Source organism: Natator depressus, chromosome 8 (genome assembly GCF_965152275.1).
Source record: "Natator depressus isolate rNatDep1 chromosome 8, rNatDep2.hap1, whole genome shotgun sequence".
In the NCBI taxonomy this organism is placed as follows: domain Eukaryota; kingdom Metazoa; phylum Chordata; order Testudines; family Cheloniidae; genus Natator; species Natator depressus.
Window position 1 is genome coordinate 22,821,816 of NC_134241.1, and position 26,313 is coordinate 22,848,128.

General features: G+C 41.2%; 1 long non-coding RNA gene across 1 annotated transcript in view; it reads left to right on the forward strand.

Annotated features, from left to right (window-relative positions):
• LOC141992774 (uncharacterized) overlaps positions 1-17,738 on the forward strand; it is a 168,547-nt gene extending 150,809 nt beyond the window's left edge. The window contains exon 4 of the long non-coding RNA XR_012640647.1: positions 17,503-17,738. This is a non-coding gene — a long non-coding RNA (uncharacterized LOC141992774). The remainder of the gene's footprint in view (positions 1-17,502) is intronic.
• Positions 17,739-26,313: the final 8,575 nt, after the last annotated feature.

The window sequence follows — 26,313 nt, forward strand, 5'->3', positions numbered from 1 at the left end:
GTGCACTAAAAATAGCAGTGTAGCCAGGGGCAGCATGTGTGGCAGCTTGCCCAGACCCTCTGGGTACACACTCAGGAAACTAGCCTAAGCTGTCACTCGGCTACCCCCAGCTACACCACTATTTTTAGTGCTCTAGTTTGAGCAGACCTAGTGTTTAGCTGGCTATTGATGCTGGGAAGCCCGCTCCCAGCTGCAGGGTAGACATACCCTACCTATGTATCCAACCACTTAACAAAACCCAGCTAACTGAGGCAGCTCCTGGATAAGGTTCACTTGTTAATTATGATTATGAACTGTATTTCAGACTGACTGTTGTCCTAACCGTTTAGAGGTATGGTAAAAATGGCTGTGTGAATGGAATCAAAGTCGCACTTCCAATACTTAATTTTTGCGTTAAAGCCCTATATGTACCAGAACTTAACTTGCAATAATTTCCTTTTAAAATGGAAGTTTGTACAACCACAGTTTTTCACAGAAGACATGTTGTGTATATAGACCAGGGTAATTGCTATGGTATACACATTCATGGATATACCAACAGATGCATTTAACTAAGCAGTGTTATGGCTTGGTAATGATCTAGTTGACATTAAACACAAAAGTCCATTCAATTTCTTTAGTGGAGGATTGATCCCTAAACATTCAAGTACCTGCAACCTCTCAATCAGAGGTATTCTCTAAAGTTGAGGTATTTGCTCAATGTATAACCCAATATTTACGATTTTTCTTGAAATGTTTGAGAGAAGATAAGAGCTGTTTGCCTGAGCAACAGTTTCCATGTCAACTGCTTGCATCATTATGCCTGCTCCTCTTCATCTACATTGGTCACTCAGTGGTGTAGAAATACATTTTTGTTTCATAAGCACTACATTATATCTGAAGTGCCGTCTATTGGTAAAGCATGGAAGAACATGACTTTGCCAGTTTTGTATGTATGTGTATTCTCTGAAGATCTGATTACAAAGCAGATTGAAGAGGTGTTAAACTGATTAACAATTAGAAAGAAGTCTTTGGCATTGCATGTTTGTGAGTTGTCAGCAGCCTCTGTATCAGCATAAGAACTGCTTCTATAACTAGAGAGGGACAACATGTGGACACAGCTGTTCACTAGTTACTAGGGTTCTGTAATCATTCTAATCGAGTAATCTTTCTTAGTGCTGAGTTATTTTCAGTTCAAGAACCCATGACCCAGAAATATTTAACCCTCTTTTGTCTTCTAATTTTCATTTAAAATAATTTGCAGATGACCGTAATTTAGAGGCAAAGAATCCACGTATTAATAAAATACTATGTTGTGCATCAGTTTGGCAACAGTATTTAGCGCTGCAAAGGAGTAATCCAGTTTACTCCATAGCAGGATAAAAAATAAAAACAAGGAGCAACTATTGAAAAAACACATTGTTTACAGTGTAACTTTAGAATGTTCCGTGAACTTTAATTTTAAAAACTTTTGGAAAAATACACTCATAAAACACGTAAAATTCTGAAATAAAATTGACCTACCATCAGATGGACAGATTTAATATTTAGTAATGGGTTTACTTCCTTTCTTGTGGCTTTCTCTTGCTTTTATATAATGTAGGTTTTATTTGCTTAAATTAACCAACTGTAAGGCTGCACACATTTTTCTATCAAACGCCAGACTAGAAATAGATGTCAGTTGAGATTTTCAAATGACCTGAGTGACTGAGTGCCCAATGACATTAATCTGAATGCAAATTCAGTATGCAACTCCCATATGCACCTTTGAAAATCCCAACTGACATGTATATCGAGGATGTATGGTCAGGCAGAATTTTTAAATTGTCGTTTCATGGAAATGTTAATAAATAGACCATCTTTTGATAATGATTTAGGAGACAGGCACAATCAAGGCAATATTTAACCTTTAATCCTTTATTTTAGCTGCATAAGAACAATACTATTATTAAGGTTGAGCTACCCCAACATGAAATATTCTGAGATGTCTGAAGTAATTACATTTTGGACTGAAATTTCTCACCCTAGTTCTCAGCCAAAATATTGCAGGGGGGGGGGGGGGAGGGAAGGGGGTCCTTCAAATTTTGCACCAAAGTTCATTTGTTGAACCACTTTTGAAGGCTGGACATTCAGGTACCTGCCTTTTCTGATGAAATGTGTCACTTTTTCCAATTCTTTCTCAATCAGGAAATTCAAACGTTAATGACTGCACTACAGTGGTGCAACATTACATGGGAGATTTTAACTGTGTAAACATCAAAGCATACAATACAGCATTAAGGTCTGCATGCTACCCTTAACCCTCAGGCTTGCATGCAATGCAGTGGGCTCTCCTGTTATGGAGAGAACACTTCTTGTGAAAGCCTCCTTTTGTAAGATAGCCTCTAACCATCTTAAACCAACTCTAACTTTTAGTGGGGGATATCTATCCTATAACTGCCCTCTGTAGTGCTTCCTGCAACTTCCTCTGAAGCAGCTAGTGCTGAACCCTGTCAGAGATGGAATACTAAACTAGATGGACAACTGGTCTGACCCAGCCTGGCAACTCCTAGGTTCATATGCTCCTACGCAGTAAAAACACCGTGATTCCAATGAGCCTTGGGGATGAGTGAGAGCTGCATTTCTGCAAGCCCTCCCCATAGCAGTATGCCTGGTATTGTGGGTAAGCTAGGGAGAAAGGCAAACTGTGTGCATCCACTAGCCAGAATCCACACAGGAGGTATGTAATGAGTGGCAGCCACTTCTACAGCCCAGGGATTGCAGATGTGACAATAATATGGTTTTGTGGCTTTGTCTTTATTACTGCTCCCTCAGTAATGCTGTGTAAACAGGATCATTCATCCATTTAAATTCTACCTTCTTCTTTACCTTAGTTGCAGCTGTGCAGCATTTTATTCCACTGCACAGATGTTGTGTGCCAAAGGACCAGTAGCAAGGCTGCAGTAAGAACCTTAAAGGGGACAGGAGCCTCCCTTCGAAAAGTTATGGTTGTAGCGATCAATTTGTGCTGACTGGGACCCCATAAACTACCCCGCTTTCTAAATAAGATCCTTCCCACCCTTTGTCCATCATAATCATCATAAGGAAGGGGAAGGGCCTGCAGAACTAACTATCCAGGAGCAGCCCTTTGCTGCCTGCTGCTGCTTTGGAGTAAGAAAAAGAGTCAGAAATGCAGATTTGGCAGGCATTGGTGATTGGTTTAAATCAGTCAAAAAGAATGAGAAATGTTACTGAAAGTGGGATTAAAAATCAAACCCACCTGGCAGGGAAGCAGCATGTACCCACAGTCAGGAGATTGTATTGCACTTGCACTTGGTTTCCAGTTCCATGCTGCAATAATAGTAATAGATTTACTGGTCAGCCTTTCTAGGCCATAAAACCTGTACCTAATTACCAGACATTCCTAGGAAACAATCGTCTCTGTCCTTGATTCTATTTCCTTCCCACTTCCACACCCAGTGACCATCACTTAAATTAACCTCTTTTCATGCTAAATCATTTCCAGTCCACTGCCCTTAAATTTCTCCATGAATGTGTAGATTTTTTTACCCCATAAAATGAGCTCTTAAATTGCCGCAAAGATCTGATGTGTTTCTTTGTATTATCTTTTTCTTTAAATCCCTCCTTTAAAACCTACTTCTATGATACCTACAGATCACTTCCACCAAGCATTGGCTAAACTGGTGCCAACCTGTGACTATTATCATACAGGGACTATTAATTTATGCAGACATTTCCATCTTCATTGTTACCTTTCTCCTACCTTATCCCCACTTGTCTGTTTATCCACTTGTTGCATGTTGTCAAAATCCTATACTGTGAGCTCTCTGGGACAATAAATGTCTTTCTACATGTTTGTATAGTGATTGGAGCAGCCAGGTGCTACCACAATGAACGTTATCAGTAGTAATTACACTAAGACTTTCAGTTGTTGAAATTCACCACCACTTCCAACCTCTGCCAGTGGAGAGGGCACTCACAAGGCCTATGTACCCCTTACATTCCACTTAAGCCCTATTTAATGCCTTAGGCAGCCTCCCTCCAGCTGGGTGAATTTCACCTTGTATTTGAATTTCCAAAGACGATGCGCCATAGGCCAAACTGTAGTGATGTCTTTTAATGAGAAAACCTTTCTCTATTTGAACTGGAAAGCTTTGGACATTTAAATCATATGAGAAGGCACATTTCCATCATGTTAATGAAGTAAGGAATGGATTGGACTCACCCCCCCCCCCACCAGCCCTGAAATCATCTGTTAGCAGCCACTGCGAGCACCATCCTGAGCCACAAAGAAAGCAGTAGAGCATGCAATTCTGTGTAACTCATGAGTTTCGACCTATGAATATGAGTTATGCATAGAGTTATCTGAAATGCTCTCATCTGGTCAGATTAATCAGCAAAGACTGTGGGCTTACTTTACTCTAAAGAACTTGGATTTCCTTCTGAATAATGTAACTGTTTCTCCCGCACTATAGAAAGTTGCCCCAGTGTTAGTGTACCAGGTAACTATAGTACAAGTTTTACCTTTAAAAACTGATGGTCAGATCCTCAACTGGTGTAAATTGGTGTAACTTCATTGACTTCAATGAAACTACACTGATTTACACTAGTTGGAGCCTGGCTCCCTGTTTGCAGCTGAGGCTAATGGCAACATTTCCTGCTAGAAAAACATAATTATCTTTCTGTGTCAAACCTAATGCAGGTATATTATATGGAAACTGCATCATCATGTAGGAGTTTGTTTTATAACCATAGTTTGGCCAACTGAGCTTTAAAATATCTTTGATGTCTTACCTCTTTCAGACCAGCCCTAATAGTCACAGGTAGTCAAGAGTTCAATCTTTCTCTTTCATCCCAGAGCATCTTTGTACTCACAGTGTCACCATCCATTTTCTGTCCATGGCTTGTTCCTCTATTAGGCTGCATGTGGTCATGTCCTGCCATCTAGTTGGTGGTCAGTCTCTAGGTCGGACGGATCTTGATTGTGCTTGAATTATTTTCTTTGGTAGCTTATCGTCTGTTTGTTTTCTGCAATGTCCCAACCACCATAATCTTTTCAACTGTAGCCAGTCCCATGTGCTGATTTCATAGCCTAGTCCCCTTCTAACTTCTTCATTTGTCTTAAAATTATACCACTTCACATCTGTTATCTTTTGAAGAACTCCCATCTCTACTGCCTCCAACTTTCTGATGTCTGTTTCATTTAATGCAGCTGCTTCCAGAACATAGAATAATACTGTTAGTACACTGATTTGATATATTTTCGCTTTGGTACCAAATGTAGTGTTTTCATCGGTCCATAATTTAATCAATTTCTGTGCAAGGATTGTAGCTAAAACACAATCTCCTTTTAAGCTCATCCTTGATGGAACTGTTGGCATTGGTCAATCTTGCTAGGTACACATAAGAGTCTAGTTGTTCTACAACTTCACCATTGCTACATTTCAACAGTCAACAGGAGTTCAAGGGCAAAACGTTTTAAGGACCCTTGCATTTATTTTTGGTGAAAATAAAATGCTTCTTCCGGAAAGTTAAATGCCACATTATAAAGGACAAAGATTGAAAATGAGCAGAAGGAGGTTTGCTGGCATTATCGCTTTGTTTTGATTGTTGTCAAGAATCTTGACTGACCTTCTGCGCAATGTTGAAATGTTCTTCTTCAGCATGGGAGAAGCATTAATGTTTTCCAAAACAATGTGTGACCAAAGTATTTTTGGAAAAAGCAGTGGAGGCTGCAAAAGGAGTGGGGAAGGAAAAGAGGGAGCTACTTGTATTTAAAAAGCAATTAATAGCCGCCCTTCGTGTTATCTCTTTATATGTTATTATTAACTCACTCTACACAGTGGGGTGGCTCAGTGTGCACACCAGTCAACAAAGAAAGAGAAGTTGTGCTGTGGGATTTTTCAGGTGGGGGCTGACAACAAGGAAATGGGTTGATATTCTTTTTTTTCTTTTTTTTTAAGGGCAATGAATACACAGTATTCCTGTTTGCTTACATTTGATAGCTAATATGTAACAGAATTAATAACTGCTGCGTTTTGAAATGAGTAGTTAAAGCCACTTAACAAACCTCGAATAGTGCAGTCTCCATATTTAGGGGCTTCCTTTAAAACTCAGACATTTAGTAATCTCTCAATGCGTCTAGCTGATGAGTTGTTCCTTTCAGAACTTCCTTAGCCTCAGGGCAGACTGCCAAGAGAACAGAGTATTCCAGGTTAGCCTTGGTTTTAATGATCACATTTGAACTATTTGTACAGTTGAGGCCTGATCTTACCATTGATTTTGGTGGGAGCAAGATTGAGTCCTACATTATAAAAGGATCAAAGTATTTTTGAAATAATGAAATTCTCCCTATGTGCTTAACTGATTATAAAAACAGAAAGCAGATTACACTGTAGGAAGACTACAGCCATATTTCCAATTCATATTTTACAACTTAGCTTTGACAGCAAGCCACTGAATTAACTTTTGGCCAACATTTGCAGAAGTGACTGGGACTTAAAGGCACTAGTGTAATAATAATAATAATTAAATAATAATAATGAATATATTTCTTTACAGTCTTGAAAAGACATGTCTTTGAGAATGTTGAACATCTCCATTGTTTGTACATACCACAAGATGAAATGCCAACTTTTCAAATAGGTTCCTGTAAATTGAGTTTCCCCAATTCAAATCTGTTAAAAATCTGGCCTAAAAACACTGTACTATTGATATGTAAATAAATGCTTTTAATAATAAATTGTAAGGCTGCAATGTCTGGTCATCACTCCACGTGTCTGTAGCCTGTGCATTTTTAGACTTCCTGAGCTATAATTAATGACTGCGTATGACTGGAAGTCAATAATCCATTTGAAAAAGGACAATGTAATTAAAATTCTGGTATTGAAAAACGCTTAGTGTACCCTTAGCAACCCTTTCTTTTCCAGTCGTGAGTGAAGAATAAATAATGTCAGCCTTTCTTACAGAGTACTTTGTGAAATGAAAGTTGCGTGGCATGGCTCAATTAAGTAACATGTTATGGAACAGGGACTTTCTATTCTTAATTAGGTTTCTAAATTACTTCCAGCATTAAATGCAAAATAGTAATTTCATACATCCTTAAGCTTAACATTACATGTTTGATACTTTCCAAATTGGAAACATTAAAGGTTTTTGAAGTGAGTTAATCTGGCCACATAACCCATTCTGCATATTGTGTACTAGATATGTTGAAACAGTGGCCCAACCCTGTAGTTTTAATGCATGGGCAGGTCTACACTACAAACACTGGATTGGTGCAACTGCAATGATGCTGCTGTGCCACTGTAGTGCTTTGATGAAGATACTTTAAGCTGACAGGAGAGAGCTCTCCAATCAGCTTAGTTACTCCACCTCCGCGAGAGGTGCTAGCTATGTCAGTGGGAGAAGCTCTTCCACTGACATAGCACTGTCTACACAGGAGGTTAAGGCTGGAACAACGACATCACTCAGGAGTGTGTATTTTTCACACCCCGAGTGACGTTATATCGAAGTAATAGTCGAAGTAATAAGTAGTGTAGTGTAGACCTGGCCTATAGGGCTGGATCAACTGCGCTGGATCAATATCTAGACAACTATCCCTAGCATAATGAGCTACCTATTATACTTACTGTAGCCTGTATCAAGCTTTCCGAGAACACTAATAACATGTTAAGACTTTACAGTCTTCTGTATCATTTATAAGGTTCTGTGAATACTGTAAAAAAAATCTGCCAATACTCATTCCACATTTTAAACAAACTTGCCTTGATTGTATTGGACTGTATTGATTTGGTCCTCTGTACTTTATTTTCTGTGCATGTTTAAGCAACCAGTTTAACTGGCAGTAAAGTTCATCAAAACAATGAATTTTAAGGAAATTTTTCAGAAATCTTTGCAGAAAGCTAATTTTGAACTTGCAATTCTGAGTATTGACATTGGAAACCTGATTCTAAGAGTTATTTTCATCCAAGTGGGACAGAAACATGCCTTGTGAGTTGCATATCCTCTCATAAATGCTTGCATTGTACCTAATGCTTGGAACAACCTGCTCATGAACAAGCTACAGACCAATTCGCAAAATTAATTCAAATAAATTGTCATGACAAATCTGAAAAAGAGGAAACCTATTAATAACTGACTAGTTACAAATTATTTGCCTGATTCTAATCATTACCATTTAACATCTCACCTGGGAAAACATGCCACCTCAAATGCAGTATGCTTAGACTAAAGCTAGATATTTATTGTTGCTATGAAACCAAAATTAGCTGTGCTGTACACAACAGTCAAACTGTGGTGCATCAGGCTGTGCCAACCATTCCTGAGATGGTCCTGAGTGGCACAGAAAGCAATCACTGGCAGAAACCCAACTGGGTTTTTTTCACCTCAGTAAAATTAATTCAGACAGTCATTCAGAATTATATCCTGAAATTGCAAGGGCAAGTGGATCACTTAAGGAGATGTTCAAACTAATGTACACTGCTTCTTGGGAAAATGTGTTACTGGTCAACAAAATCTTGACCAGTTACATCATCTGGTTTACCAGTTCTGATTATCCATAAAAGGTAGCTTCATACAAAATAAACGTGCTGATGTACATGGTATTGAATCAACTATTTATCCAAGATCTGGTACTAGAAAAGATATCACACAACTGTGCAAAATCTTTGTATTACATTTCATGAAAAACGTTTTGCCATTTTGGATGACTTTGTGGTCCCCAGATAGATTCATAGATATCAAGGTCAGAAGGGACCATTATGATCATCTAATCTGACCTCCTGCACAACGCAGGCCACAGAATCTCACCCACCCACTCCTGCGATAAACCTCTCACCTACATTTGAGCTTCTCAAATCATGGTTTAAAGACTTTCAAGGAGCAGAGAATTCTCCAGCAAGTGACCCGTGCCCCATGCTACAGAGGAAGGCGAAAAACCTCCAGGGCCTCTTCCAATCTGCCCTGGAGGAAAATTCCTTCCCGACCCCAAATATGGCGATCAGCTAAACCCTGAGCATATGGGCAAGATTCACCAGCCAGATACCCAGGAAAGAATTCTCTGTAGTAACTCAGATCCCACCCCATCTAACATCCCATCACAGGCCATTAGGCTTATTTACCATGAATATTTAAAGATCAATTAATTGCCAAAATCATATTATCCCATCATACCATCTCCTCCATAAACTTTTCGAGTTTAATCTTAAAGCCAGATAGGTCTTTTGCCCCCACTGCTTCCCTTGGAAGGCTATTCTAAAACTTCACTCCTCTGATGGTTAGAAACCTTCGTCTAATTTCAAGTCTAAACTTCCTGATGACCAGTTTATGTCCATTTGTTCTTGTGTCCACATTGGTACTGAGCTTAAATAATTCCTCCACTCTCTGGAATTTATCCCTCTGATATATTTATAGAGAGCAATCATATCTCCCCTCAACCTTCGTTTGGTTAGACTAAACGAGCCAAGCTCCTTAATTCTCCTTTCATAAGACAGGTTTTCCATTCCTCGGATCATCCTAGTAGCCCTTCTCTGTACCTGTTCCAGTTTGAATTCATCCTTCTTAAACATGGGAGACCAGAACTGCACACAGTATTCCAGATGAGGTCTCACCAGTGCCTTGTATAACGGTACTAAAACCTCCTTAACTCTACTGGAAATACCTCGCCTAATGCATCCCAAGACCGCATTAGCTTTTTTCACGGCCATATCACATTGGCGGCTCATAGTCATCCTGTGATCAACCAATACTCCAAGGTTCTTCTCCTCCTCCGTTACTTCTAATTGATGCGTCCCCAGTTTATAACTAAATTTCTTGTTATTAATCCCTAAATGCATGACCTTACACTTCTCACTATTAAATTTCATCCTATTACTATTACTCCAGTTTACAAGGTCATCCATATCTTCCTGTATGATATCCCAGTCTCTCTCTAAACTGGCAATACCTCCCAGCTTTGTATCATCCGCAAACTTTATTAGCACACTCCCACTTTTTGTGCTGAGGTCAGTAATAAAAAGATTAAATAAGATTGGTCCCAAAACTGATCCCTGAGGAACTCCACTGGTAACCTCCCTCCAGCCTGACAGTTCACCTTTCAGCATGACCCGCTGTAGTCTCCCTGTTAACCAATTTCTTATCCACCTTTCAATTTTCATATTGATCCCCATTTTTTCCAATTTAACTAATAATTCCCCATGTGGCACAGTATCAAATGTCTTACTGAAATCTAGGTAAATTAGATCGACTGCGTTTCCTTTGTCTAAAAAAACTGTTACTTTTTCAAAGAAGGAGGTCAGGTTGGTTTGGCACAATCTACTTTTTGTAAAACCATGTTGTATTTTGTCCCATTTACCATTGACCTCAATGTCCTTAACTACTTTTTCCTTCAAAATTTTTTCCAAGACCTTGCATACTACAGATGTCAAACTAACAGGCCCGTAGTTACTCGGATCACTTTTTTTCCCTTTCTTAAAAATAGGAACTATGTTAGCAATTCTCCAATCATATGGTACAACCCCTGAGTTTACAGATTCATTAAAAATTCTTGCTAATGGGCTTGCAATTTCATGTGCCAATTCCTTTAATATTCTTGGATGAAGATTATCTGGGCCCCCCGATTTAGTCCCATTAAGCTGTTCGAGTTTCGCTTCTACCTCAGATATGGTAATATCTACCTCCATATCCTCATTCCCATTTGTCATGCTACCATTATCCCTAAGATCCTCATTAGCCTTATTAAAGACTGAGGCAAAGTATTTGTTTAGATATTGGGCCATGCCTTGATTATCTTTAACCTCCATCCTCAGTGTTTAGCGGTCCCATTTCTTCTTTCTTTGTTTTCTTCTAATTTATATGGCTCTAGATCCTTTTACTATTGGTTTTAATTCCCTTTGCAAGGTCCAACTCAACTTGACTTTTATCCTGTCTCACTTTATCCCTACATGTTCTGACCTCAGTAAGGTAGCTTTCCTTGCTGATCCCTCCCATCTTCCACTCCCTGTAGGCTTTCTGCTTTTTCTTAATCACCTCTCTGAGATGCTTGCTCATCCAGCTTGGTCTACAACTCCTGCCTCTGAATTTTTTCCCCTTTCTTGGGATGCAGGCTTCTGATAGCTTCTGCAGCTTTGACTTAAAGTAATCCCAGGCCTTCTCCACCTTTAGATCCACAAGTTCTTCAGTCCAATCCACTTCCCTAACTAATTTCCTTAATTTTTGAAAGTCAGCCCTTTTGAAATCAAAAACCCCAGTCACAGATTTATTTTTGTTTATCCTTCCATTCAGTTTGAACTGAATTAGCTCATGATCACTTGAACCAAGATTGTCCCCTACAACCATTTCTTCTATGAGGTCCTCACTACTCACCAAAACCAAATCTAAAACGGCATCCCCTCGAGTCGGTTCAGCAACTACTTCATGAAGGAATCCATCAGCTATCACATCTAATGTTTGCTTTATGTGAAATTTTAATAACATGGCTCTTTATATATCATAATCTTGTAAAAAATGTGCATTTCCTCTTGGGTGGTGTGTGTGTGCGTGTGTGTCTGTGTGTGAAGACCCATCTTCACTCTAAAATAGGCAAATATCTGCAAATAAGGCATGGCTGAACTTCAGAAATTCAAATTTTTTCTTATGTGCTTACCAGCTATTGGGTACTTGCCTCAACTTTATCCTAGGTCTTGTGTCAGCAATCTAAAAATCTCATGAGATTTCGGATAAATAGTTTCTTCTTCCAATCAGCCTGCAAGTACTACAAGAACAGTTTTTCCCACAGTATTTGGATTATTTTGCTTCCCGACAGGAGCCAGTAATTACAGGGGAAGTGCAAACATGACAAAATAATAGGGGAAAGAGGAAAGTTAGTAAAAAAAAATTTCAAATGTTGAAATAATTTCAGTTTCTAGCGGATTCCTATCCAAACTGCTTTGCTCATCTCCACAACAAACCTCGCTGCATTGCTGCCTAACATATACAATGTGGATTCAGAGAACTAACTTCTCAGTAACAACATGGATGGTTACAAAATATATCATGTTAACTGGAAAAGTAAGTATCAATAATTGATCAAAGGGGCAATGTCGCATTGTAGGATTAGTTGGCTGACTACTCAACTATTCTTTAGCGTGTCTCTGGGCCAAATTGACACTGAATGCCTGTCTATGTGGTTTCATGGTTTCTGCTCACATCTTCATATCTGATTCTAATAAGACTGTTCTATTTATCCTAGTCTCTGTTTCTCTCTGTCTCTCTCCAACCTTCCCCCTAACTGTGTTGGCGCCTGGTGGTCTACATTTAGGCCTTAATATCTTATTTTGGCTAGTTTCTTTTGTGGACTGGGCTGCCTCCCAGCTTGGCAAATGGTTCTCTCTTAGAAAGCTACACTTAGCAGCTGTCTTGTCTCCTTATTCCAGCTTCAATCTGGTTTGGCCACATTGCGTTTAAATTCTATTTTTTAAAAAGTGTCAAAAATAATACAACTAGTCTCTGAGCATTACTGACAAAAACAGATCTCCGCTTCCTTGAAATGGGGGTGTGGGTGTTGTGCATGAAGCAAAGTTGCCAACTCTTGTGATTTTTCTTGAAAAAATGATAATTAGTGTCTTTTTTAAGCCCCAACTCCAGGAGTCATGTGATCATGTGAGACCGTGAGCATTCATTTAAAACAAAGTTTTTAGGCCTCATGGTTGTAGAGAAAAGCATGAAAACATAGCTTGAATGCACCCTAACAGCTCAAAAACGAAAAGACAAATAAAGGGAACCCAAAATATTTTTTTTAAAAAACCTCATGATATTTAGGTCAATCTCATATTTTGGTGGACTTGAATTCATAATTTTTCAATGCATGGGATAGGCAATACTTATCTAAACATTCGCTCATGTAATTAGCTCAAAGTATTCCTCTGCCTTACAATTCATCAAGTCAGTTAGCCATGAAAAATATTAGCAAACATGAGAGCACTTTTGTGTATTGCATCACTACTTTTTGTGTTATCACCATAGTTCTCAAATAACAAGGTCCATACCATGAATCCAAATACAGTGCAATCCAGTAAATTTGTAAGCTTAGTAGAGTCAAACAGGGTAATGTTTCAAGATCCAGTGCTGCTAACAGATTTTCAACTGGCCATAAATCAGTTCTGTATCCTGATGTTTAGTTACTTTCTCATTTTACTTTCTATATAGCATTAGTAATGAGCCAAACTGCAACTCAGGTTATACAGTAGATTTCTAAAATATGGATTGCCATCACTCCAGACTGAACTGAAATGATTAAACTTATTTCACTGGACTTTCTCGAGCTGAAGAGAGGAGCGGGATACTTTATCTCCTCTGCATGGTAGTGGCAAGCAGTTTCCAGCAGTTATCCAGAACTACGATAAAATCAGAACACATCTTTTTAATCAATCTCTCATGCTCTGCCTGGCAAGAGAAGCCTCTGATTGAAATCTCTCCCTGGTTATTTAATGCTCCACCTTATCATAAATATATTAATCACAGCTCAGGAAATAAATCTATTATTCGCCTCCTTTCATGAACAGCACCAAGATCCTAATTAGTGACTATATCGGCCAAACTTTGAAAGCTGGCCCCTGATGCTGTGTATGTAATTTTGCATGTAAATCTCAGGTACACATGCAATACTGTATGAAAATACCTGAGTGCAGAGGCAAATCTGGAGGCTAACCTCCAAAATCTAAGTGCTCTGGTAACTGATGCTTTAAAAATGCCAAATATACGGTCATATTTTTCTGTGTCCAATCATGTCATTTTTTTTCTGGTTCCATCTTAACTGGAATCATGCTTGGAGGTTTTAGGCTATTAAAACTAATGCAGTATTTTGCTCTCCATCTACCTTTTCTTCAAACTTTTGTTCTTCTACCAATTATTCCTCAGTTTTATTCTTTTAGTAATATGTCCAGATTTGGAGGATTCCATAAGGAAATAACATAGCTGCTGTTCAAATCTTTTGCATTAGTCTTAAAACATCTTACAATGAAGACAACTATGCCTAAGTAGTTCCTATAGTTTTACAATTCTTTAAAAAATTGCATAAATATTTTATTGCTATTGTGATAATGCCAATTTCTTTGCAATCGCATTGAATCACAGTGGGTTTTAAATACAGCAAAGATGGGTCCCATTGCACTGCAATTCAGAAAATAATCTGCAATACTTTCTATTGCAAAATGAAATCACAGTTTTTCCATACATAGTGTATTCAGTACTGAAGTGTTGTTAAGATACTGATGGAAGGGACACAACCTAGATCCTTTGCATTCCTAGCATTGCTTAACATTTGATACATTTGCACTGATGTCGTAGTGACTCAGATGGAGCCATTATGATTTCAGTGCACAAGAGGGCTTAGAAAAGAGCTTTCACTTGCAGATGTGGCTTGAAATTTTAAATGAGTGCTGGCCTAGAATGTTGAGTTGGTATGACAAGTACAATGTCTTTTATTCTGTGATTATCATGAGCTCTGGAAGCAGTCCATTTAGTGTGTATGGACAGGGGGGCTTGAACTACTGTTTGCAGTTTCTGGTGCAGCCCCACAGAATGCTAGAAAGGCAATGTATCTAGAAAATACACCACAAACTATTTTCTGCTACTTAACCAAAATGTTACTCTTTTATTTACCCAAGAGCAAAATTAGACTCTTTGTTTATTAACTAAATTTGTCGTGCACTTGAAGCAAGAAATGTTTGCGGAAATGTAAAAAGAAGGTGGCTGTATGAAGCAGTTGCTCTTTAATATAGTGGGGCCTCTGTATTTTCAAGGTTATCTTGCCCCATTTCTACCCCAGTTAAAGAAACTCACTTGAGTCACAGTAAACAAAGCTTTTTCCTGCATTGCTGGGGACAAAGAGGCCAGTCACAAGCACCTTCCTCAGGACTGTTACTGTAAAGTTTTCCCTATGCAGAAGTATGTCATCTCTTCTATATGGCAGTCAAATTAAAATATTTTACTTATTTCTAAGAGGCTTCCACTTTAATGCATCGCACCCTCCTTCCATATGTTCAGCTGTCACTCAGTTTGAATGGCAATTATTGTTGTAGTTGTCAAGGTTTTAGAAGCAAGACCAAAAAAGGTATCCGATGTGGAAAATATATTCTGTGTTCTTGGAACTGCCTGTAATTGGCGATTACATTACTTTAAATATAAACTCCAAGACCGAAAAATTAATCTGAAGGGATATTAAGATTTCATGCACATTTCATTAATCGTGCTCATTTAGAGTGACTCAGGGAGATTCCTTGATTTTATTTCCTTTTTCTTAGAATGGGGAGCTCAGTAAGAAACCGACTGGCCAGTCTGAGCCTTACTGAGAGAGAGAGGCAAGTGCTGAGCAAACTTCCACACACATCTCTGCCCATGAAACGTACTCGTGATCTGCAGCACTCTTGCTGTTCCAGTCCTGCCTTACAATAGCTCTGACAATGTGCTTCAACTGCAACCCTCAGTTTGTTGACCCATCTCTCTTTTTCCATCTGTCCTTTTTATACCAGACTTACTGTCTCAGTCCCTTAAATAACCATAAACAAAGGCTCAATAGAGACAGAGTATACTCCCTTTTTCTCCCCAGAGCAGTCATGCATGTCTGTTTCTCTCATGCACGTGCACACACTCACACATACACACTTTCACAATCCGGATAGAAACTAATTGTGCCAAGTTTGGGTTTCATTTAATTATTAACACCAGGGTCAAGCTAAAATTGTCCCATAAATATAAGTACCCTTCCATGTGCCATATTTACTTATATTTACTTGGACAGACCAAAGCCCAGGACAGAAATAAAGAAGGAGGAACTTCCAGAGGTCAAAGCCATTGTACGGGTGTTGGGTGGTGGGGAAGACAGCACAGGAAACCCTCTCAACCTTTTGCAAGGCCTGTCCCAGAATTCAGGAAGCAGAGGGCCTGATCCCTCTATACACTTCCCTCTGAGGGAAACATTACTCCAAAGCATGCAGGGAAAAGGGTATTGCCACCCACATAGTCCCCTCCATGCTAGGCTGCTCAGGAAAGATTGAGCCAAACATGGTACACCATCACCAACACCAGCCAATGCCTAGATAGCATGGTTTGGCCCAAAGAGAAAAGAGACACGCAGGTGAGTGTTCATTAAAAGGTTTCCATTTTGTTTCCAATTTGACTCCATCATTCACTGTTTCACTGTAGGCATCAAGGATGATTGTAATCACTTGAATCAACATACAGAGGTGGAGGGGGCGTTTATTTCACTTCCAGGTCTTACTTGAATTTTAGTCTTCTCCCAGTGAAAAAGAAAGGGTCCTTCTGCCATTATTCCAGTTTGGAAGCCTTAAGGACCCACACCATCCTATACAAGTCACAGGCCTTTCAGAATAAATTATGTTCTTCTTCCTACAATCACTGAAATGCATGTGCTTTAGCTTTCAGTAGTTACAGATTCTTGTGGCTCCTGATTAGACTGTTCTTGCTATTTTTACTCAGCAAGGTTACAGATACTCTTTTATAAATATTTATAGCTGAGTCCTAATAAAGTTGTTTGGCAACCGATAGAGCCGATGCCAAATAAATAAATAGCTTTGTCCTCTTTGTTGCTGATTTGCGGTGCTGTATTTTTCAACGAGTAATTCCAATTACTTATCTATTTATTGCAGTAAATAGTCCCTGAACTGTGCTTTGCCCTTTGAATAGGCATTCCTTCAAGCAAAAACACGCTGCTGCCTCAGTGCAACGGCCAAATAGCCACTGTGGACTGAGCTGATTCTTATAGCTGGAAGCAGAATTTTTCCTTCAGTGTAATTAATTTTTCCAGTTTAAAAAAACATGTGTCACTGCTATTTTCCAGTATGCAGCTGTTGATTAAAGTCCAAAAGATTCATTACCCCAAGACATTTTGTTCCATTCTGATTCTCTAGGGGAAATCACTTGGTCATTCAAAGAATGGTTGATATGTATTATCCTGTCCCATAAAGAGAGCTCAAAGAGCCCCATGCATAGAGAGATGAACTATTTCCTTTGACTCAGACTACAACAGAGCTTCTAAAAATATCAGAGGGGAAAGCAACAGTGTTGTAAAAGCCAAAGAAGGAAAATAAACAATGGATAAATCTGGCCCAGAAAATAAGAAAGAGACAGAGAAGTAAAGGTATCACTTGAGACGAAGTCTAGTCATTCCTCTATACAATCCAGAGGATCTTTGATCTGGAGTTTCCAGGAGCAGGTGAGCAGTACACAATCAGTCTCTCTCCCAGGGCATAGCTTCCAGAGGATGGATTTGAAGTTGGTCATTTGCATTCCTTCACCCCCAGGTATTTCCTAGGAAATCCACTTCAGACATTTTGTCCCCAAAAGTCCTTTCAGGTTCTTAATATCTCCCAGGGATTGCATTAATCCTGTCTTCCTGCTAAAGAAGTTCCATACAAACCCAAAACTATACAAAACTTCTGCGTTTTTAATACAATGGACCACAAAGATGTTAATTTATTAATTATGTTAAACATAATTCAATCAGATTTAACTTAATTCCATCAGGTTTGCCCAGGATATTGCAGGATACTGTCATATCTGTCACAAGAACTAAGAGGAAGCTTGTGGGAAGAAAAAGTGACTAATGTCTTGTCTACACTTACCGGGGGATCAACACACAGCAATTGATTCATCAGCGGTCGACCACAGATCGCTCTCCCATCGACTCCCGTACTCCACCTGAACGAGAAGCACAAGGGCAGTTGACAGGAGAGTGTCTCCCATCGACATTCCACAGTGTGGACCCCGCGGTAAGTAGATCTAAGTACGTCGACTTCAGCTACATTATTCACGTAGCTGAAGTTGCATAACTTAGATCGATCTCCCCCTGTAGTGTACACAAGGCCTTAGAGACTCCAGGTGCCCAGTCACTAAAGGAGCCCAGGCAGGTTAAGGTTGAACTAGTGAAGTGAATGCTTGGAAAGACACTGTAACTCCTAAAAGGGCCAGACACTATAGGGAGCGTGGCCAGAAAGCAGGGCTATATTGAATGCATTGCACCTGGTGTGTGTGAGGAGGTGCTCTGAAGCAGGCATGATCAATGACAACATGTCTGTGTTACATTATAAAGTCTTTGGAACAGAGACTGACTGTCTCTGCTCCCCTATGCAAGGCGTCTTAGGTTATGTCTACAAAAAATTAGGTTAAATTTATAGAAGTCGGTTTTTTAGAAATCGTTTTTATATAGTCGATTGTGTGTGTCCCCACGCAAAATGCTCTAAGTGCATTAAGTGCATTAACTCAGTGGAGTGCTTCCACAGTACCAAGGCTAGCATCGACTTCCAGAGCATTGCACTGTGGGTAGCTGTCCCACAGTTCCCGCAGTCTCTGCCACCCATTGGAATTCTGGGTTGAGATCCCAGTGCCTAATGGGGCAAAAACATTGCCGCAGGTGGTTCTGGGTACACGTCGTCAGGCCCTCCCTCCCTCCCTCCGTGAAAGCAACGGCAGACAATCATTTCACGCCTTTTTTCCTGGGTTATCTGTGCAGATGCCATACCACAAGCATACAAGCATGGAGCCCACTCAGCTCACTGTCACCGTAAGTCTCCTGGCTGCTGGCACACACGGTACTGCATTGCTACACAGCAGCAGCTCATAGCCTAGTGGCAGCAGACGGTGCAATAGGCCTGATAACCATCGTCATCATGTCCTAGGTGCTCTTGGCCACCTCGGTAAGGTCGGTCAGGAGCGCCTGGGCAGACATGGGCGCAGGGACTGAAATAGGAGTGGCTCGACCAGGTCATTCTCTTTAGTCCTGCTGGCAGTCGTATTATACCATCTTCTGGCGAGCAGCCAGGAGATGAGGATGGCTAGTAGTCCTATTGCACCGTCTTCTGGCGAGCAGCCAGGAGATGAGGATGGCTAGCGGTCCTACTGCACCCTCTGCTGCCAGCCAAAGATGTAAAAGATTGATGGAGTGGATCAAAACAAGAAATAGACCAGATTTGTTTTGTATTCATTTGCTCCCCCCTCCCTCCGTGAAATCAACGGCTGACAATCATTTCGGTGAGGTCTGTCACAGGCACCTTGAAAAGTTTAATGGATATTCAGTCCTGCCTGGAATACTGGGGGGAGGGATAGTTCAGTGGGTTGAGCATTGGCCTGCTAAACCCAGGGTTTTGAGTTCAATCCTTGAGGGGGCCATTCTGTGTGACAGTTGTTTGTGTTTCTCCTTGATGTAAAGCCACCCCTTTGTTGATTTTAATTCCCTGTAAGCCAACTCTGTCAGCCATGTCATCAGTTGCCCCTCCCTCCATCAGAGCAATGGCAGACAATCATTCCGCGCCTTTTTTCCGTGCAGATGCCATACCATGGCAAGCATGGAGCCCGCTCAGATCACTTTGGCAATTAGGAGCACATTAAACACCACGTGCATTATCCAGCAGTATATGCAGCACCAGAACCTGCCAAAGCGAAACCGGGCGAGTAGGCGACATCAGCGCAGTGACGAGAGTGATGAGGACATGGACACAGACTTCTCTCAAAGCACGGGCCCTGGCAATGTGGGCATCATGGTGCTAATGGGGCAGGTTCAGTCCATGAAACGCCAATTCTGGGCCTGGGAAACAAGCACAGACTGGTGGGACTGCATAGTGCTGCAGGTCTGGGATGATTCCCAGTGGCTGCGAAACTTTCGCATGCATAAGGGCACTTTCATGGAACTTTGTGACTTGCTTTCCCCTGCCCTGAAGCGCCAGAATACCAAGATGAGAGCAGCCCTCACAATTGAGAAGCGAGTGGCAATAGCCTTGTGGAAGCTTGCAACGCCAGACAGCTACCAGTCAGTCGGGAATCAATTTGGAATGGGCAAATCTACTGTGGGGGCTGCTGTGATGCAAGTAGCCCACGCAATCAAAGATCTGCTGATATCAAGGATAGTGAGTCTGGGAAATGTGCAGGTCATAGTGGATGGCTATGCTGCAATGGGATTCCCTAACTGTGGTGGGGCCATAGACGGAACCCATATCCCTATCTTGGCACCGGAGCACCAAGCCGGCGAGTACATAAACCACAAGGGGTAATTTTCAATAGTGCTGCAAGCACTGGTGGATCACAAGGGATGTTTCGCCAACATCAACATGGGATGGCTGGGAAAGGTACATGACACTGGCATCTTCAGGAACTCTGGTCTGTTTCAAAAGCTGCAGGAAGGGACTTTCTTCCCAGACCAGAAAATAACCGTTGGGGATGTTGAAATGCCTATAGTTATCCTTCGGGACCCAGCCTACCCCTTAATGGCATGGCTCATGAAGCTGTACACAGGCAGCCTGGACAGTAGTCAGGAGCTGTTCAACTACAGGCTGAGCAAGTGCAGAATGGTGGTAGAATGTGCATTTGGACGTTTAAAGGCGCGCTGGTGCAGTTTACTGACTCGCTTAGACCTCAGTGAAACCAATATTCCCATTGTTATTACTGCTTGCTGTGCGCTCCACAATATCTGTGAGAGTAAGGGGGAGACGTTTATAGTGGGGTGGGAGGTTGAGGCAAATCACCTGGCCGCTGGTTATCCGCAGCCAGACACCAGGGCAGTTAGAAGAGCACAGGAGGGTGTGGTGCTTATCAGAGAAGCTTTGAAAACCAGTTTCATGACTGGCCAGGCTACGGTGTGAAAGTTCTGTTTGTTTCTCCTTGATGAACCACCTCCCCCCGCCTCTTGGTTCACTCTACTTCCCTGTAAGCTAACCACCCTCCCCTCCTCCCTTCGATCACTGCTTGCAGAGTCAATAAAGTCATTGTTGCTTCACATTCATGCATTCTTTATTAATTCATCACACCAATAGGGGGATGACTGCCAAGGTAGCCCAGGAGGGGTGGTGGAGCAGGAAAGGACCAGGAGGGGTGGTGGAGGAGGGAAGGACAAGGCCACACAGCACTTTCAATAAGTTTTAAACTTATTGAATGCCAGCCTTCTGTTGCTTGGGCAATCCTCTGGGGTGGAGTGGCTGGGTGGCCAGAGGGCCCCCCCCCACCGCGTTCTTGGGCGTCTGGGTGAGGAGGCTATCGAACTTGGGAAGGAGGGCGGTTGGCTACACAGGGGCTGTAGTGGCGGTCTGTGCTCCTGCTGCCTTTCCTGCAGCTCAACCATACGCTGGAGCATATTAGTTTGATCCTCCAGCAGCCTCAGCATGGATTCCTGCCTCCTCTCATCACGCTGCTGCCACCTTTCAGCTTCAGCCCGCCACCTACTCTCTTCAGTCCACCACCTCTCCTTGCATTCATTTTGTGCTTTCCTGCACTCTGACATTGTCTGCCTCCACGCATTTGTCTGTGCTCTGTCAGCGTGGGAGGACAGCATGAGCTCAGAGAACATTTCATCGCGAGTGTGTTTTTTTCGCATTCTAATCTTCGCTAGCCTCTGGGAAGGAGAAGATCCTGTGATCCTTGAAACACATGCAACTGGTGGAGGAAAAAAAAAGGGACAGTGGTATTTAAAAAGACACATTTTCTAGAACAATGGCTACACTCTTTCACGGTAAACCTTGCTGTTAACATTACATACATAGCACATGTGCTTTCATTCCAAGGTCGCATTTTGCCTCCCCCAGTGCATGGCTAGCCCCTCCCGCCTCCCCATGGCTAACCGCGGGGAACATTTCTGTTCAGCCACAGGCAAACAGCCCAGCAGGAACGGGCACCTCTGAATGTCCCCTTAAGAAAAGCACCCTATTTCAACCAGGTGACCATGAACAATATCACTCTCCTGAGGATAACACAGAGAGATAAAGAACGGATGTTGTTTGCACGCCAGAAAACATACGCTGCAATGCTTTGTTCTGCAATGATTCCCGACTACTTACTACTGGCCTGGCATGGTAAAGTGTCCTACCAGGTGGACGGAATAAGGCTGTCCTCCCCTGAAAAACTTTTGCAAAGGCTTTGGGAGTACATCCAGGAGAGCTTTATGGAGATGTCCCTGGAGGATTTCCGCTCCATCCCCAGACACATTAACAGACTTTTCCTGTAGCTGTACTGGCCGCGAATGCCAGGGCAAATTAGTCATTAAACATGCTTGCTTTTAAACCATGTTTACTATTTAAAAGGTACACTCACCAGAGGTCCCTTCTCTGTCTGGTGGGTCCGGGAGGCAGCCTTGGGTGGGTTCAGGGGGTACTGGCTCCAGGTCCAGGGTGAGAAACAGTTCCTGGCTGTTGGGAAAACTGGTTTCTCCGCTTGCTTGCTGTGAGCTATCTTCCTCGTCCCCAAAACCTGCTTCCATGTTGCCTCCCTCTCCATTGACGGAGTCAAAGCACATGGCTGGGGTAGTGGTGGCTGAACCCCCTAAAATGGCATGCAGCTCATCATAGAAGCGGCATGATTGGGGCTCTGACCTGGAGCAGCCGTTTGCCTCTCTGGTTTTCTGGTAGGCTTGCCTCAGCTCCTTAAGTTTCACGCGGTACTGCTTCGGGTCCCTGTTATGGCCTCTGTCCTTCATGCCCTGGGAGATTTTGACAAATGTTTTGGCATTTCAAAAACTGGAATGGAGTTCTGATAGCATGGATTCTTCTCCCGATACAGCGATCAGATCCCGTACCTCCCGTTCAGTCCATGCTGGAGCTCTTTTGCAATTCTGGGACTCCATCGTGGTCACCTCTGCTGATGAGCTCTGCATGGTCACCTGCAGCTTGCCACGCTGGCCAAACAGGAAATGAGATTCAAAAGTTCGCGGGCCTTTTCCTGTCTACCTGGCTAGTGCATCTGAGTTGAGAGTGCTGTCCAGAGCGGTCACAATGGAGCACTCTGGGATAGCTCCCGGATGCCAATACCATCAAATTGCATCCACGCTACACCAAATTCGACCCAGCAAGGCCAATTTCATTGCTAATCCCCTTGTCGGGGGCGGAGTAAAGAAATTGATTTTAAGAGCTCTTTAAGTCGAAAAAAAGGGCTTTGTCATGTGGACGGGTGCAGGGTTAAATCGATTTAATGCTGCTAAATTCAATCTCAACTCCTAGTGTAGACCAGGGCTTATTTGGTTTTATATAGTGACATGTAGATTTAAGCAGTATAAATGCTGAATAGTAACTCAATTACCACTCATCATACATATCCTATTTCATAATGAATTAGTTTTATTGAGCTATTAATAACTGTCTCACTGAACTTAAATAAAATGTGTAGTTGCGGGACCTCATTTATAGCATTGGCAAACACCATCCATTGTTGCATGCTGTCTTGGAAATTCAGAAAGGCTAGAGATGAGACTTCAGCCAACAGAAATATTACTAGCCCCTGCTGAGAGGTAAAATTTTGAAAAGTTTCACCTCAAACTGAAGCTAGTGATTAAATCCTCTTCTCCCCCAAGCCCTGCCTTGACATTTCTGAGGTTTTAAAATCTTGCTGGTGTCAAGAGGGTCATTTATTAAACTATTTGCTTGTCAGTACATTCTACAGTACATTCTGTCCCTTTGCTAAGATACTATATATTCATGGATGAAGGGTAACAATCTGATTTTGGCAGGAATATTTATATTTATCTGAAAAAGAAAATTATATCAGCTACTACAAATGCTCAGAGGGGTTTTTTTTAGTGGCTAGAGCTATGCAGTTGTACCAAGATCTCTTTCTAGTGCCAGGGTACTTACTTATTGCAGGTAATGTAGCCCAGATGTTTGCAAGTTCAACTGAAGGATTTCAATTTCAGATAAGAATTTCTTTTCCCCACCAGCAGATTGTTCATATATTGTTAGACTTGCGTGCTTTGTGCACACGCTTACTTCCTCCTCCTACAAGCTACTCAACTCTGTGCAACTGCATTACATCCCTCCGACAGGAATACACGGGTGCTAAAAGTGCTTTGTTCTCCAGTTTATCCTTCACCTTCTGTTTATCAATGCCCAGAACAAAAGAGTGAAATGGTCTCTAGTTAATGCTTACAAAATCAGTCACTATATACATCCTCAGTTTAGACTCCAGTCCTAGCTGATGTGATTTGAATACTAGAATTCATATTGCAACTATAGATTTTCATGGAGCTGCCAAATACACTCTCACTAACTGAGATTAAGCAAAACTTGTTTTTTTGAATTGTCTGGCTGATAGTTTGCTGCCCTTTCATTAACAATAATCACAGATGGGATTTTTCCATGGGTCATGCAAATGTATGCCAAAGAGGCTCTTCAGAGAGGCCATAACTAGATGGTTGAAGTGTGATGGACAGATATGAGTATACGTTATACCCACATACTAACCAGTCACACAGATGATTCTACTAAAGTGTAAATCCACCATATGTTTAGTTTTGCCTTCTTCAAGTTGTAAAGGATGAATTTTATTGTTTGTGAGACTGAGGGACTGTTACTGGATGAAAGTCTATGACCTTTGTTATCCAGGAGGTCAGATTAGGTCATCTAATGGTTCCTTCTGGACGAAAAAATCTAGATATCGATGAAACTCAAGATGTTTTCCAAAGAAACAGAGCTAAACAATGTGGGAGTAGTTGTGAAGAGCTCTCATCCTATTTCATTTGAAAGATCAAATAAATAAAAGACAGTCTCTCCCTTCTTTCGTGTTGTATCCCAAGCACATTTCCCTATGTCAACAAAAGCTCTGACCTACTTCCTTTGAAGCTAATGGCAAAACCCCATTGATTTAAATGGCAGCAGAATTGGGCCCTAAGAATTTTTAGTGGAATTACGAGTGTAACGTAATCTTGCCATTAGTGAGAGGGAAATCGGGGAAGGTTCAGCAGTTCATTTTGGAGATTTGCTTTTACGGGGATTCTCTGAATCTGTCTAATCCTCTTCTCTAGAAACAGAGCTGGAAATCTTACAAGAGGGTTTATCATGACATTTCTGATACTCTGTGTTCCAGGAGGATTCAGAAATACCATGGTATTCTCAAACTAGTCAGAATGGGAACTATGGTTTTTGTGCAGAAGCTGGTATAGGCTGGTGCTGGGGAAACTTGAAAGTTGGAACTGTCGTCACACTTGGTATATCAGAAATACCATCAGTGTAACAACAATAACCTCTTTGCTCAACATAAAGCTCTTCACAGCCATTTTTAAGTCTCACTGTAGCAGTAATCGTCATGCATTGTAGAGATTAAGGACCATTCTTGTACAGAATAATCCACGCCAGAGCATTAGTTGTAAATTTCAGTGCAAATCTGAATTCTAAATCAAATTAATTATGTGCAATATTCTGGCTCAGTAAACATGAATTTGGATGTATTCTATGAAACATTCAACCATCGCAGTGATAAGTGAGATGTGAAAACACAGGCCAGTTCTAAACTACAAAATTTCACAGGCATAGCTACATTGGTTAGGAATGTGGGGAGGGGAGTGGAAATCATACTCCTAATGACAGTTATGTCAGCACAAAAACCAAAACATGCAGAAATGGTTTACCCAGCAAAGTCTCGTTGCCAGTATAGCTTATGTCAAGTGGGGAGGTATTTACCTACACTGGCAAAAGATCTCCTTTTGCCAATATAAGATGTGTCTCCATTAGGGGGATTTGCTGGTGTAGCTATGCCGGCAACCCTTTTTGTAATGTAGACGATCTCAGAGAGAAAACATATGAATCAAGTTCCATAGGAGTGATTGCACTTCCAGCATTTCAATGCCTCTTTTTTAGCACAATGTTTGTTCTCATTATTTATCCTTATTACATAAGAAAATGGTTGTTCTCATAAAAATGTTTGTTTCTCACCCTTTTCTACAATACATACCAAACTTTGTTTCTGAAAGGCTTCATTTTTTTGGTCTTCCACTGTAACTTGGAAAGTCCCAGGTTGAATAACAAGAGGGAATTACTTTAAAATGAGATGATCATAGTGTCAATCAGTGATTCCCGGGATCTATTATGAAGTTAGCTAGGCTTCTGACCATTAAAAAAACAAAACACCTCACTGATGAAATTACAGTACAAATACAGACATTTTATTGCTATTGGGAAGTTTTCAATATTTACATGCAAAAATAATCCCAGATTTACTAACATTTTCTTCCCAAACAGCACGATTCAAATGGCAATTACACAAATTTTGTCAAAAAATGATGTCTATAGTATAAAAGAGGCAGCTTTGCACACAGAGCCCATGCATATTAGGATAAAGGCAGTAGTCCCATGCAATCACCACTCCCATAATACTGGGAGGTAGCTATGGGAGAGGTGGAAAGCCCAGACTTGAGACTTTAAAAAGAAAGCTTCATCCTTTGTGCACAACATCTGTGTTCGAAACCTTTGCATAGTGGCAAGCATTTCTAAATGTCTTAGTCAACTGTGAAGCAGAAGTCATTGCAAATATAAAGTTTTTCACTGAAATTGGTATTTCTGCTCCAACTTGTGGCAGTGAATTTAGGTTTCT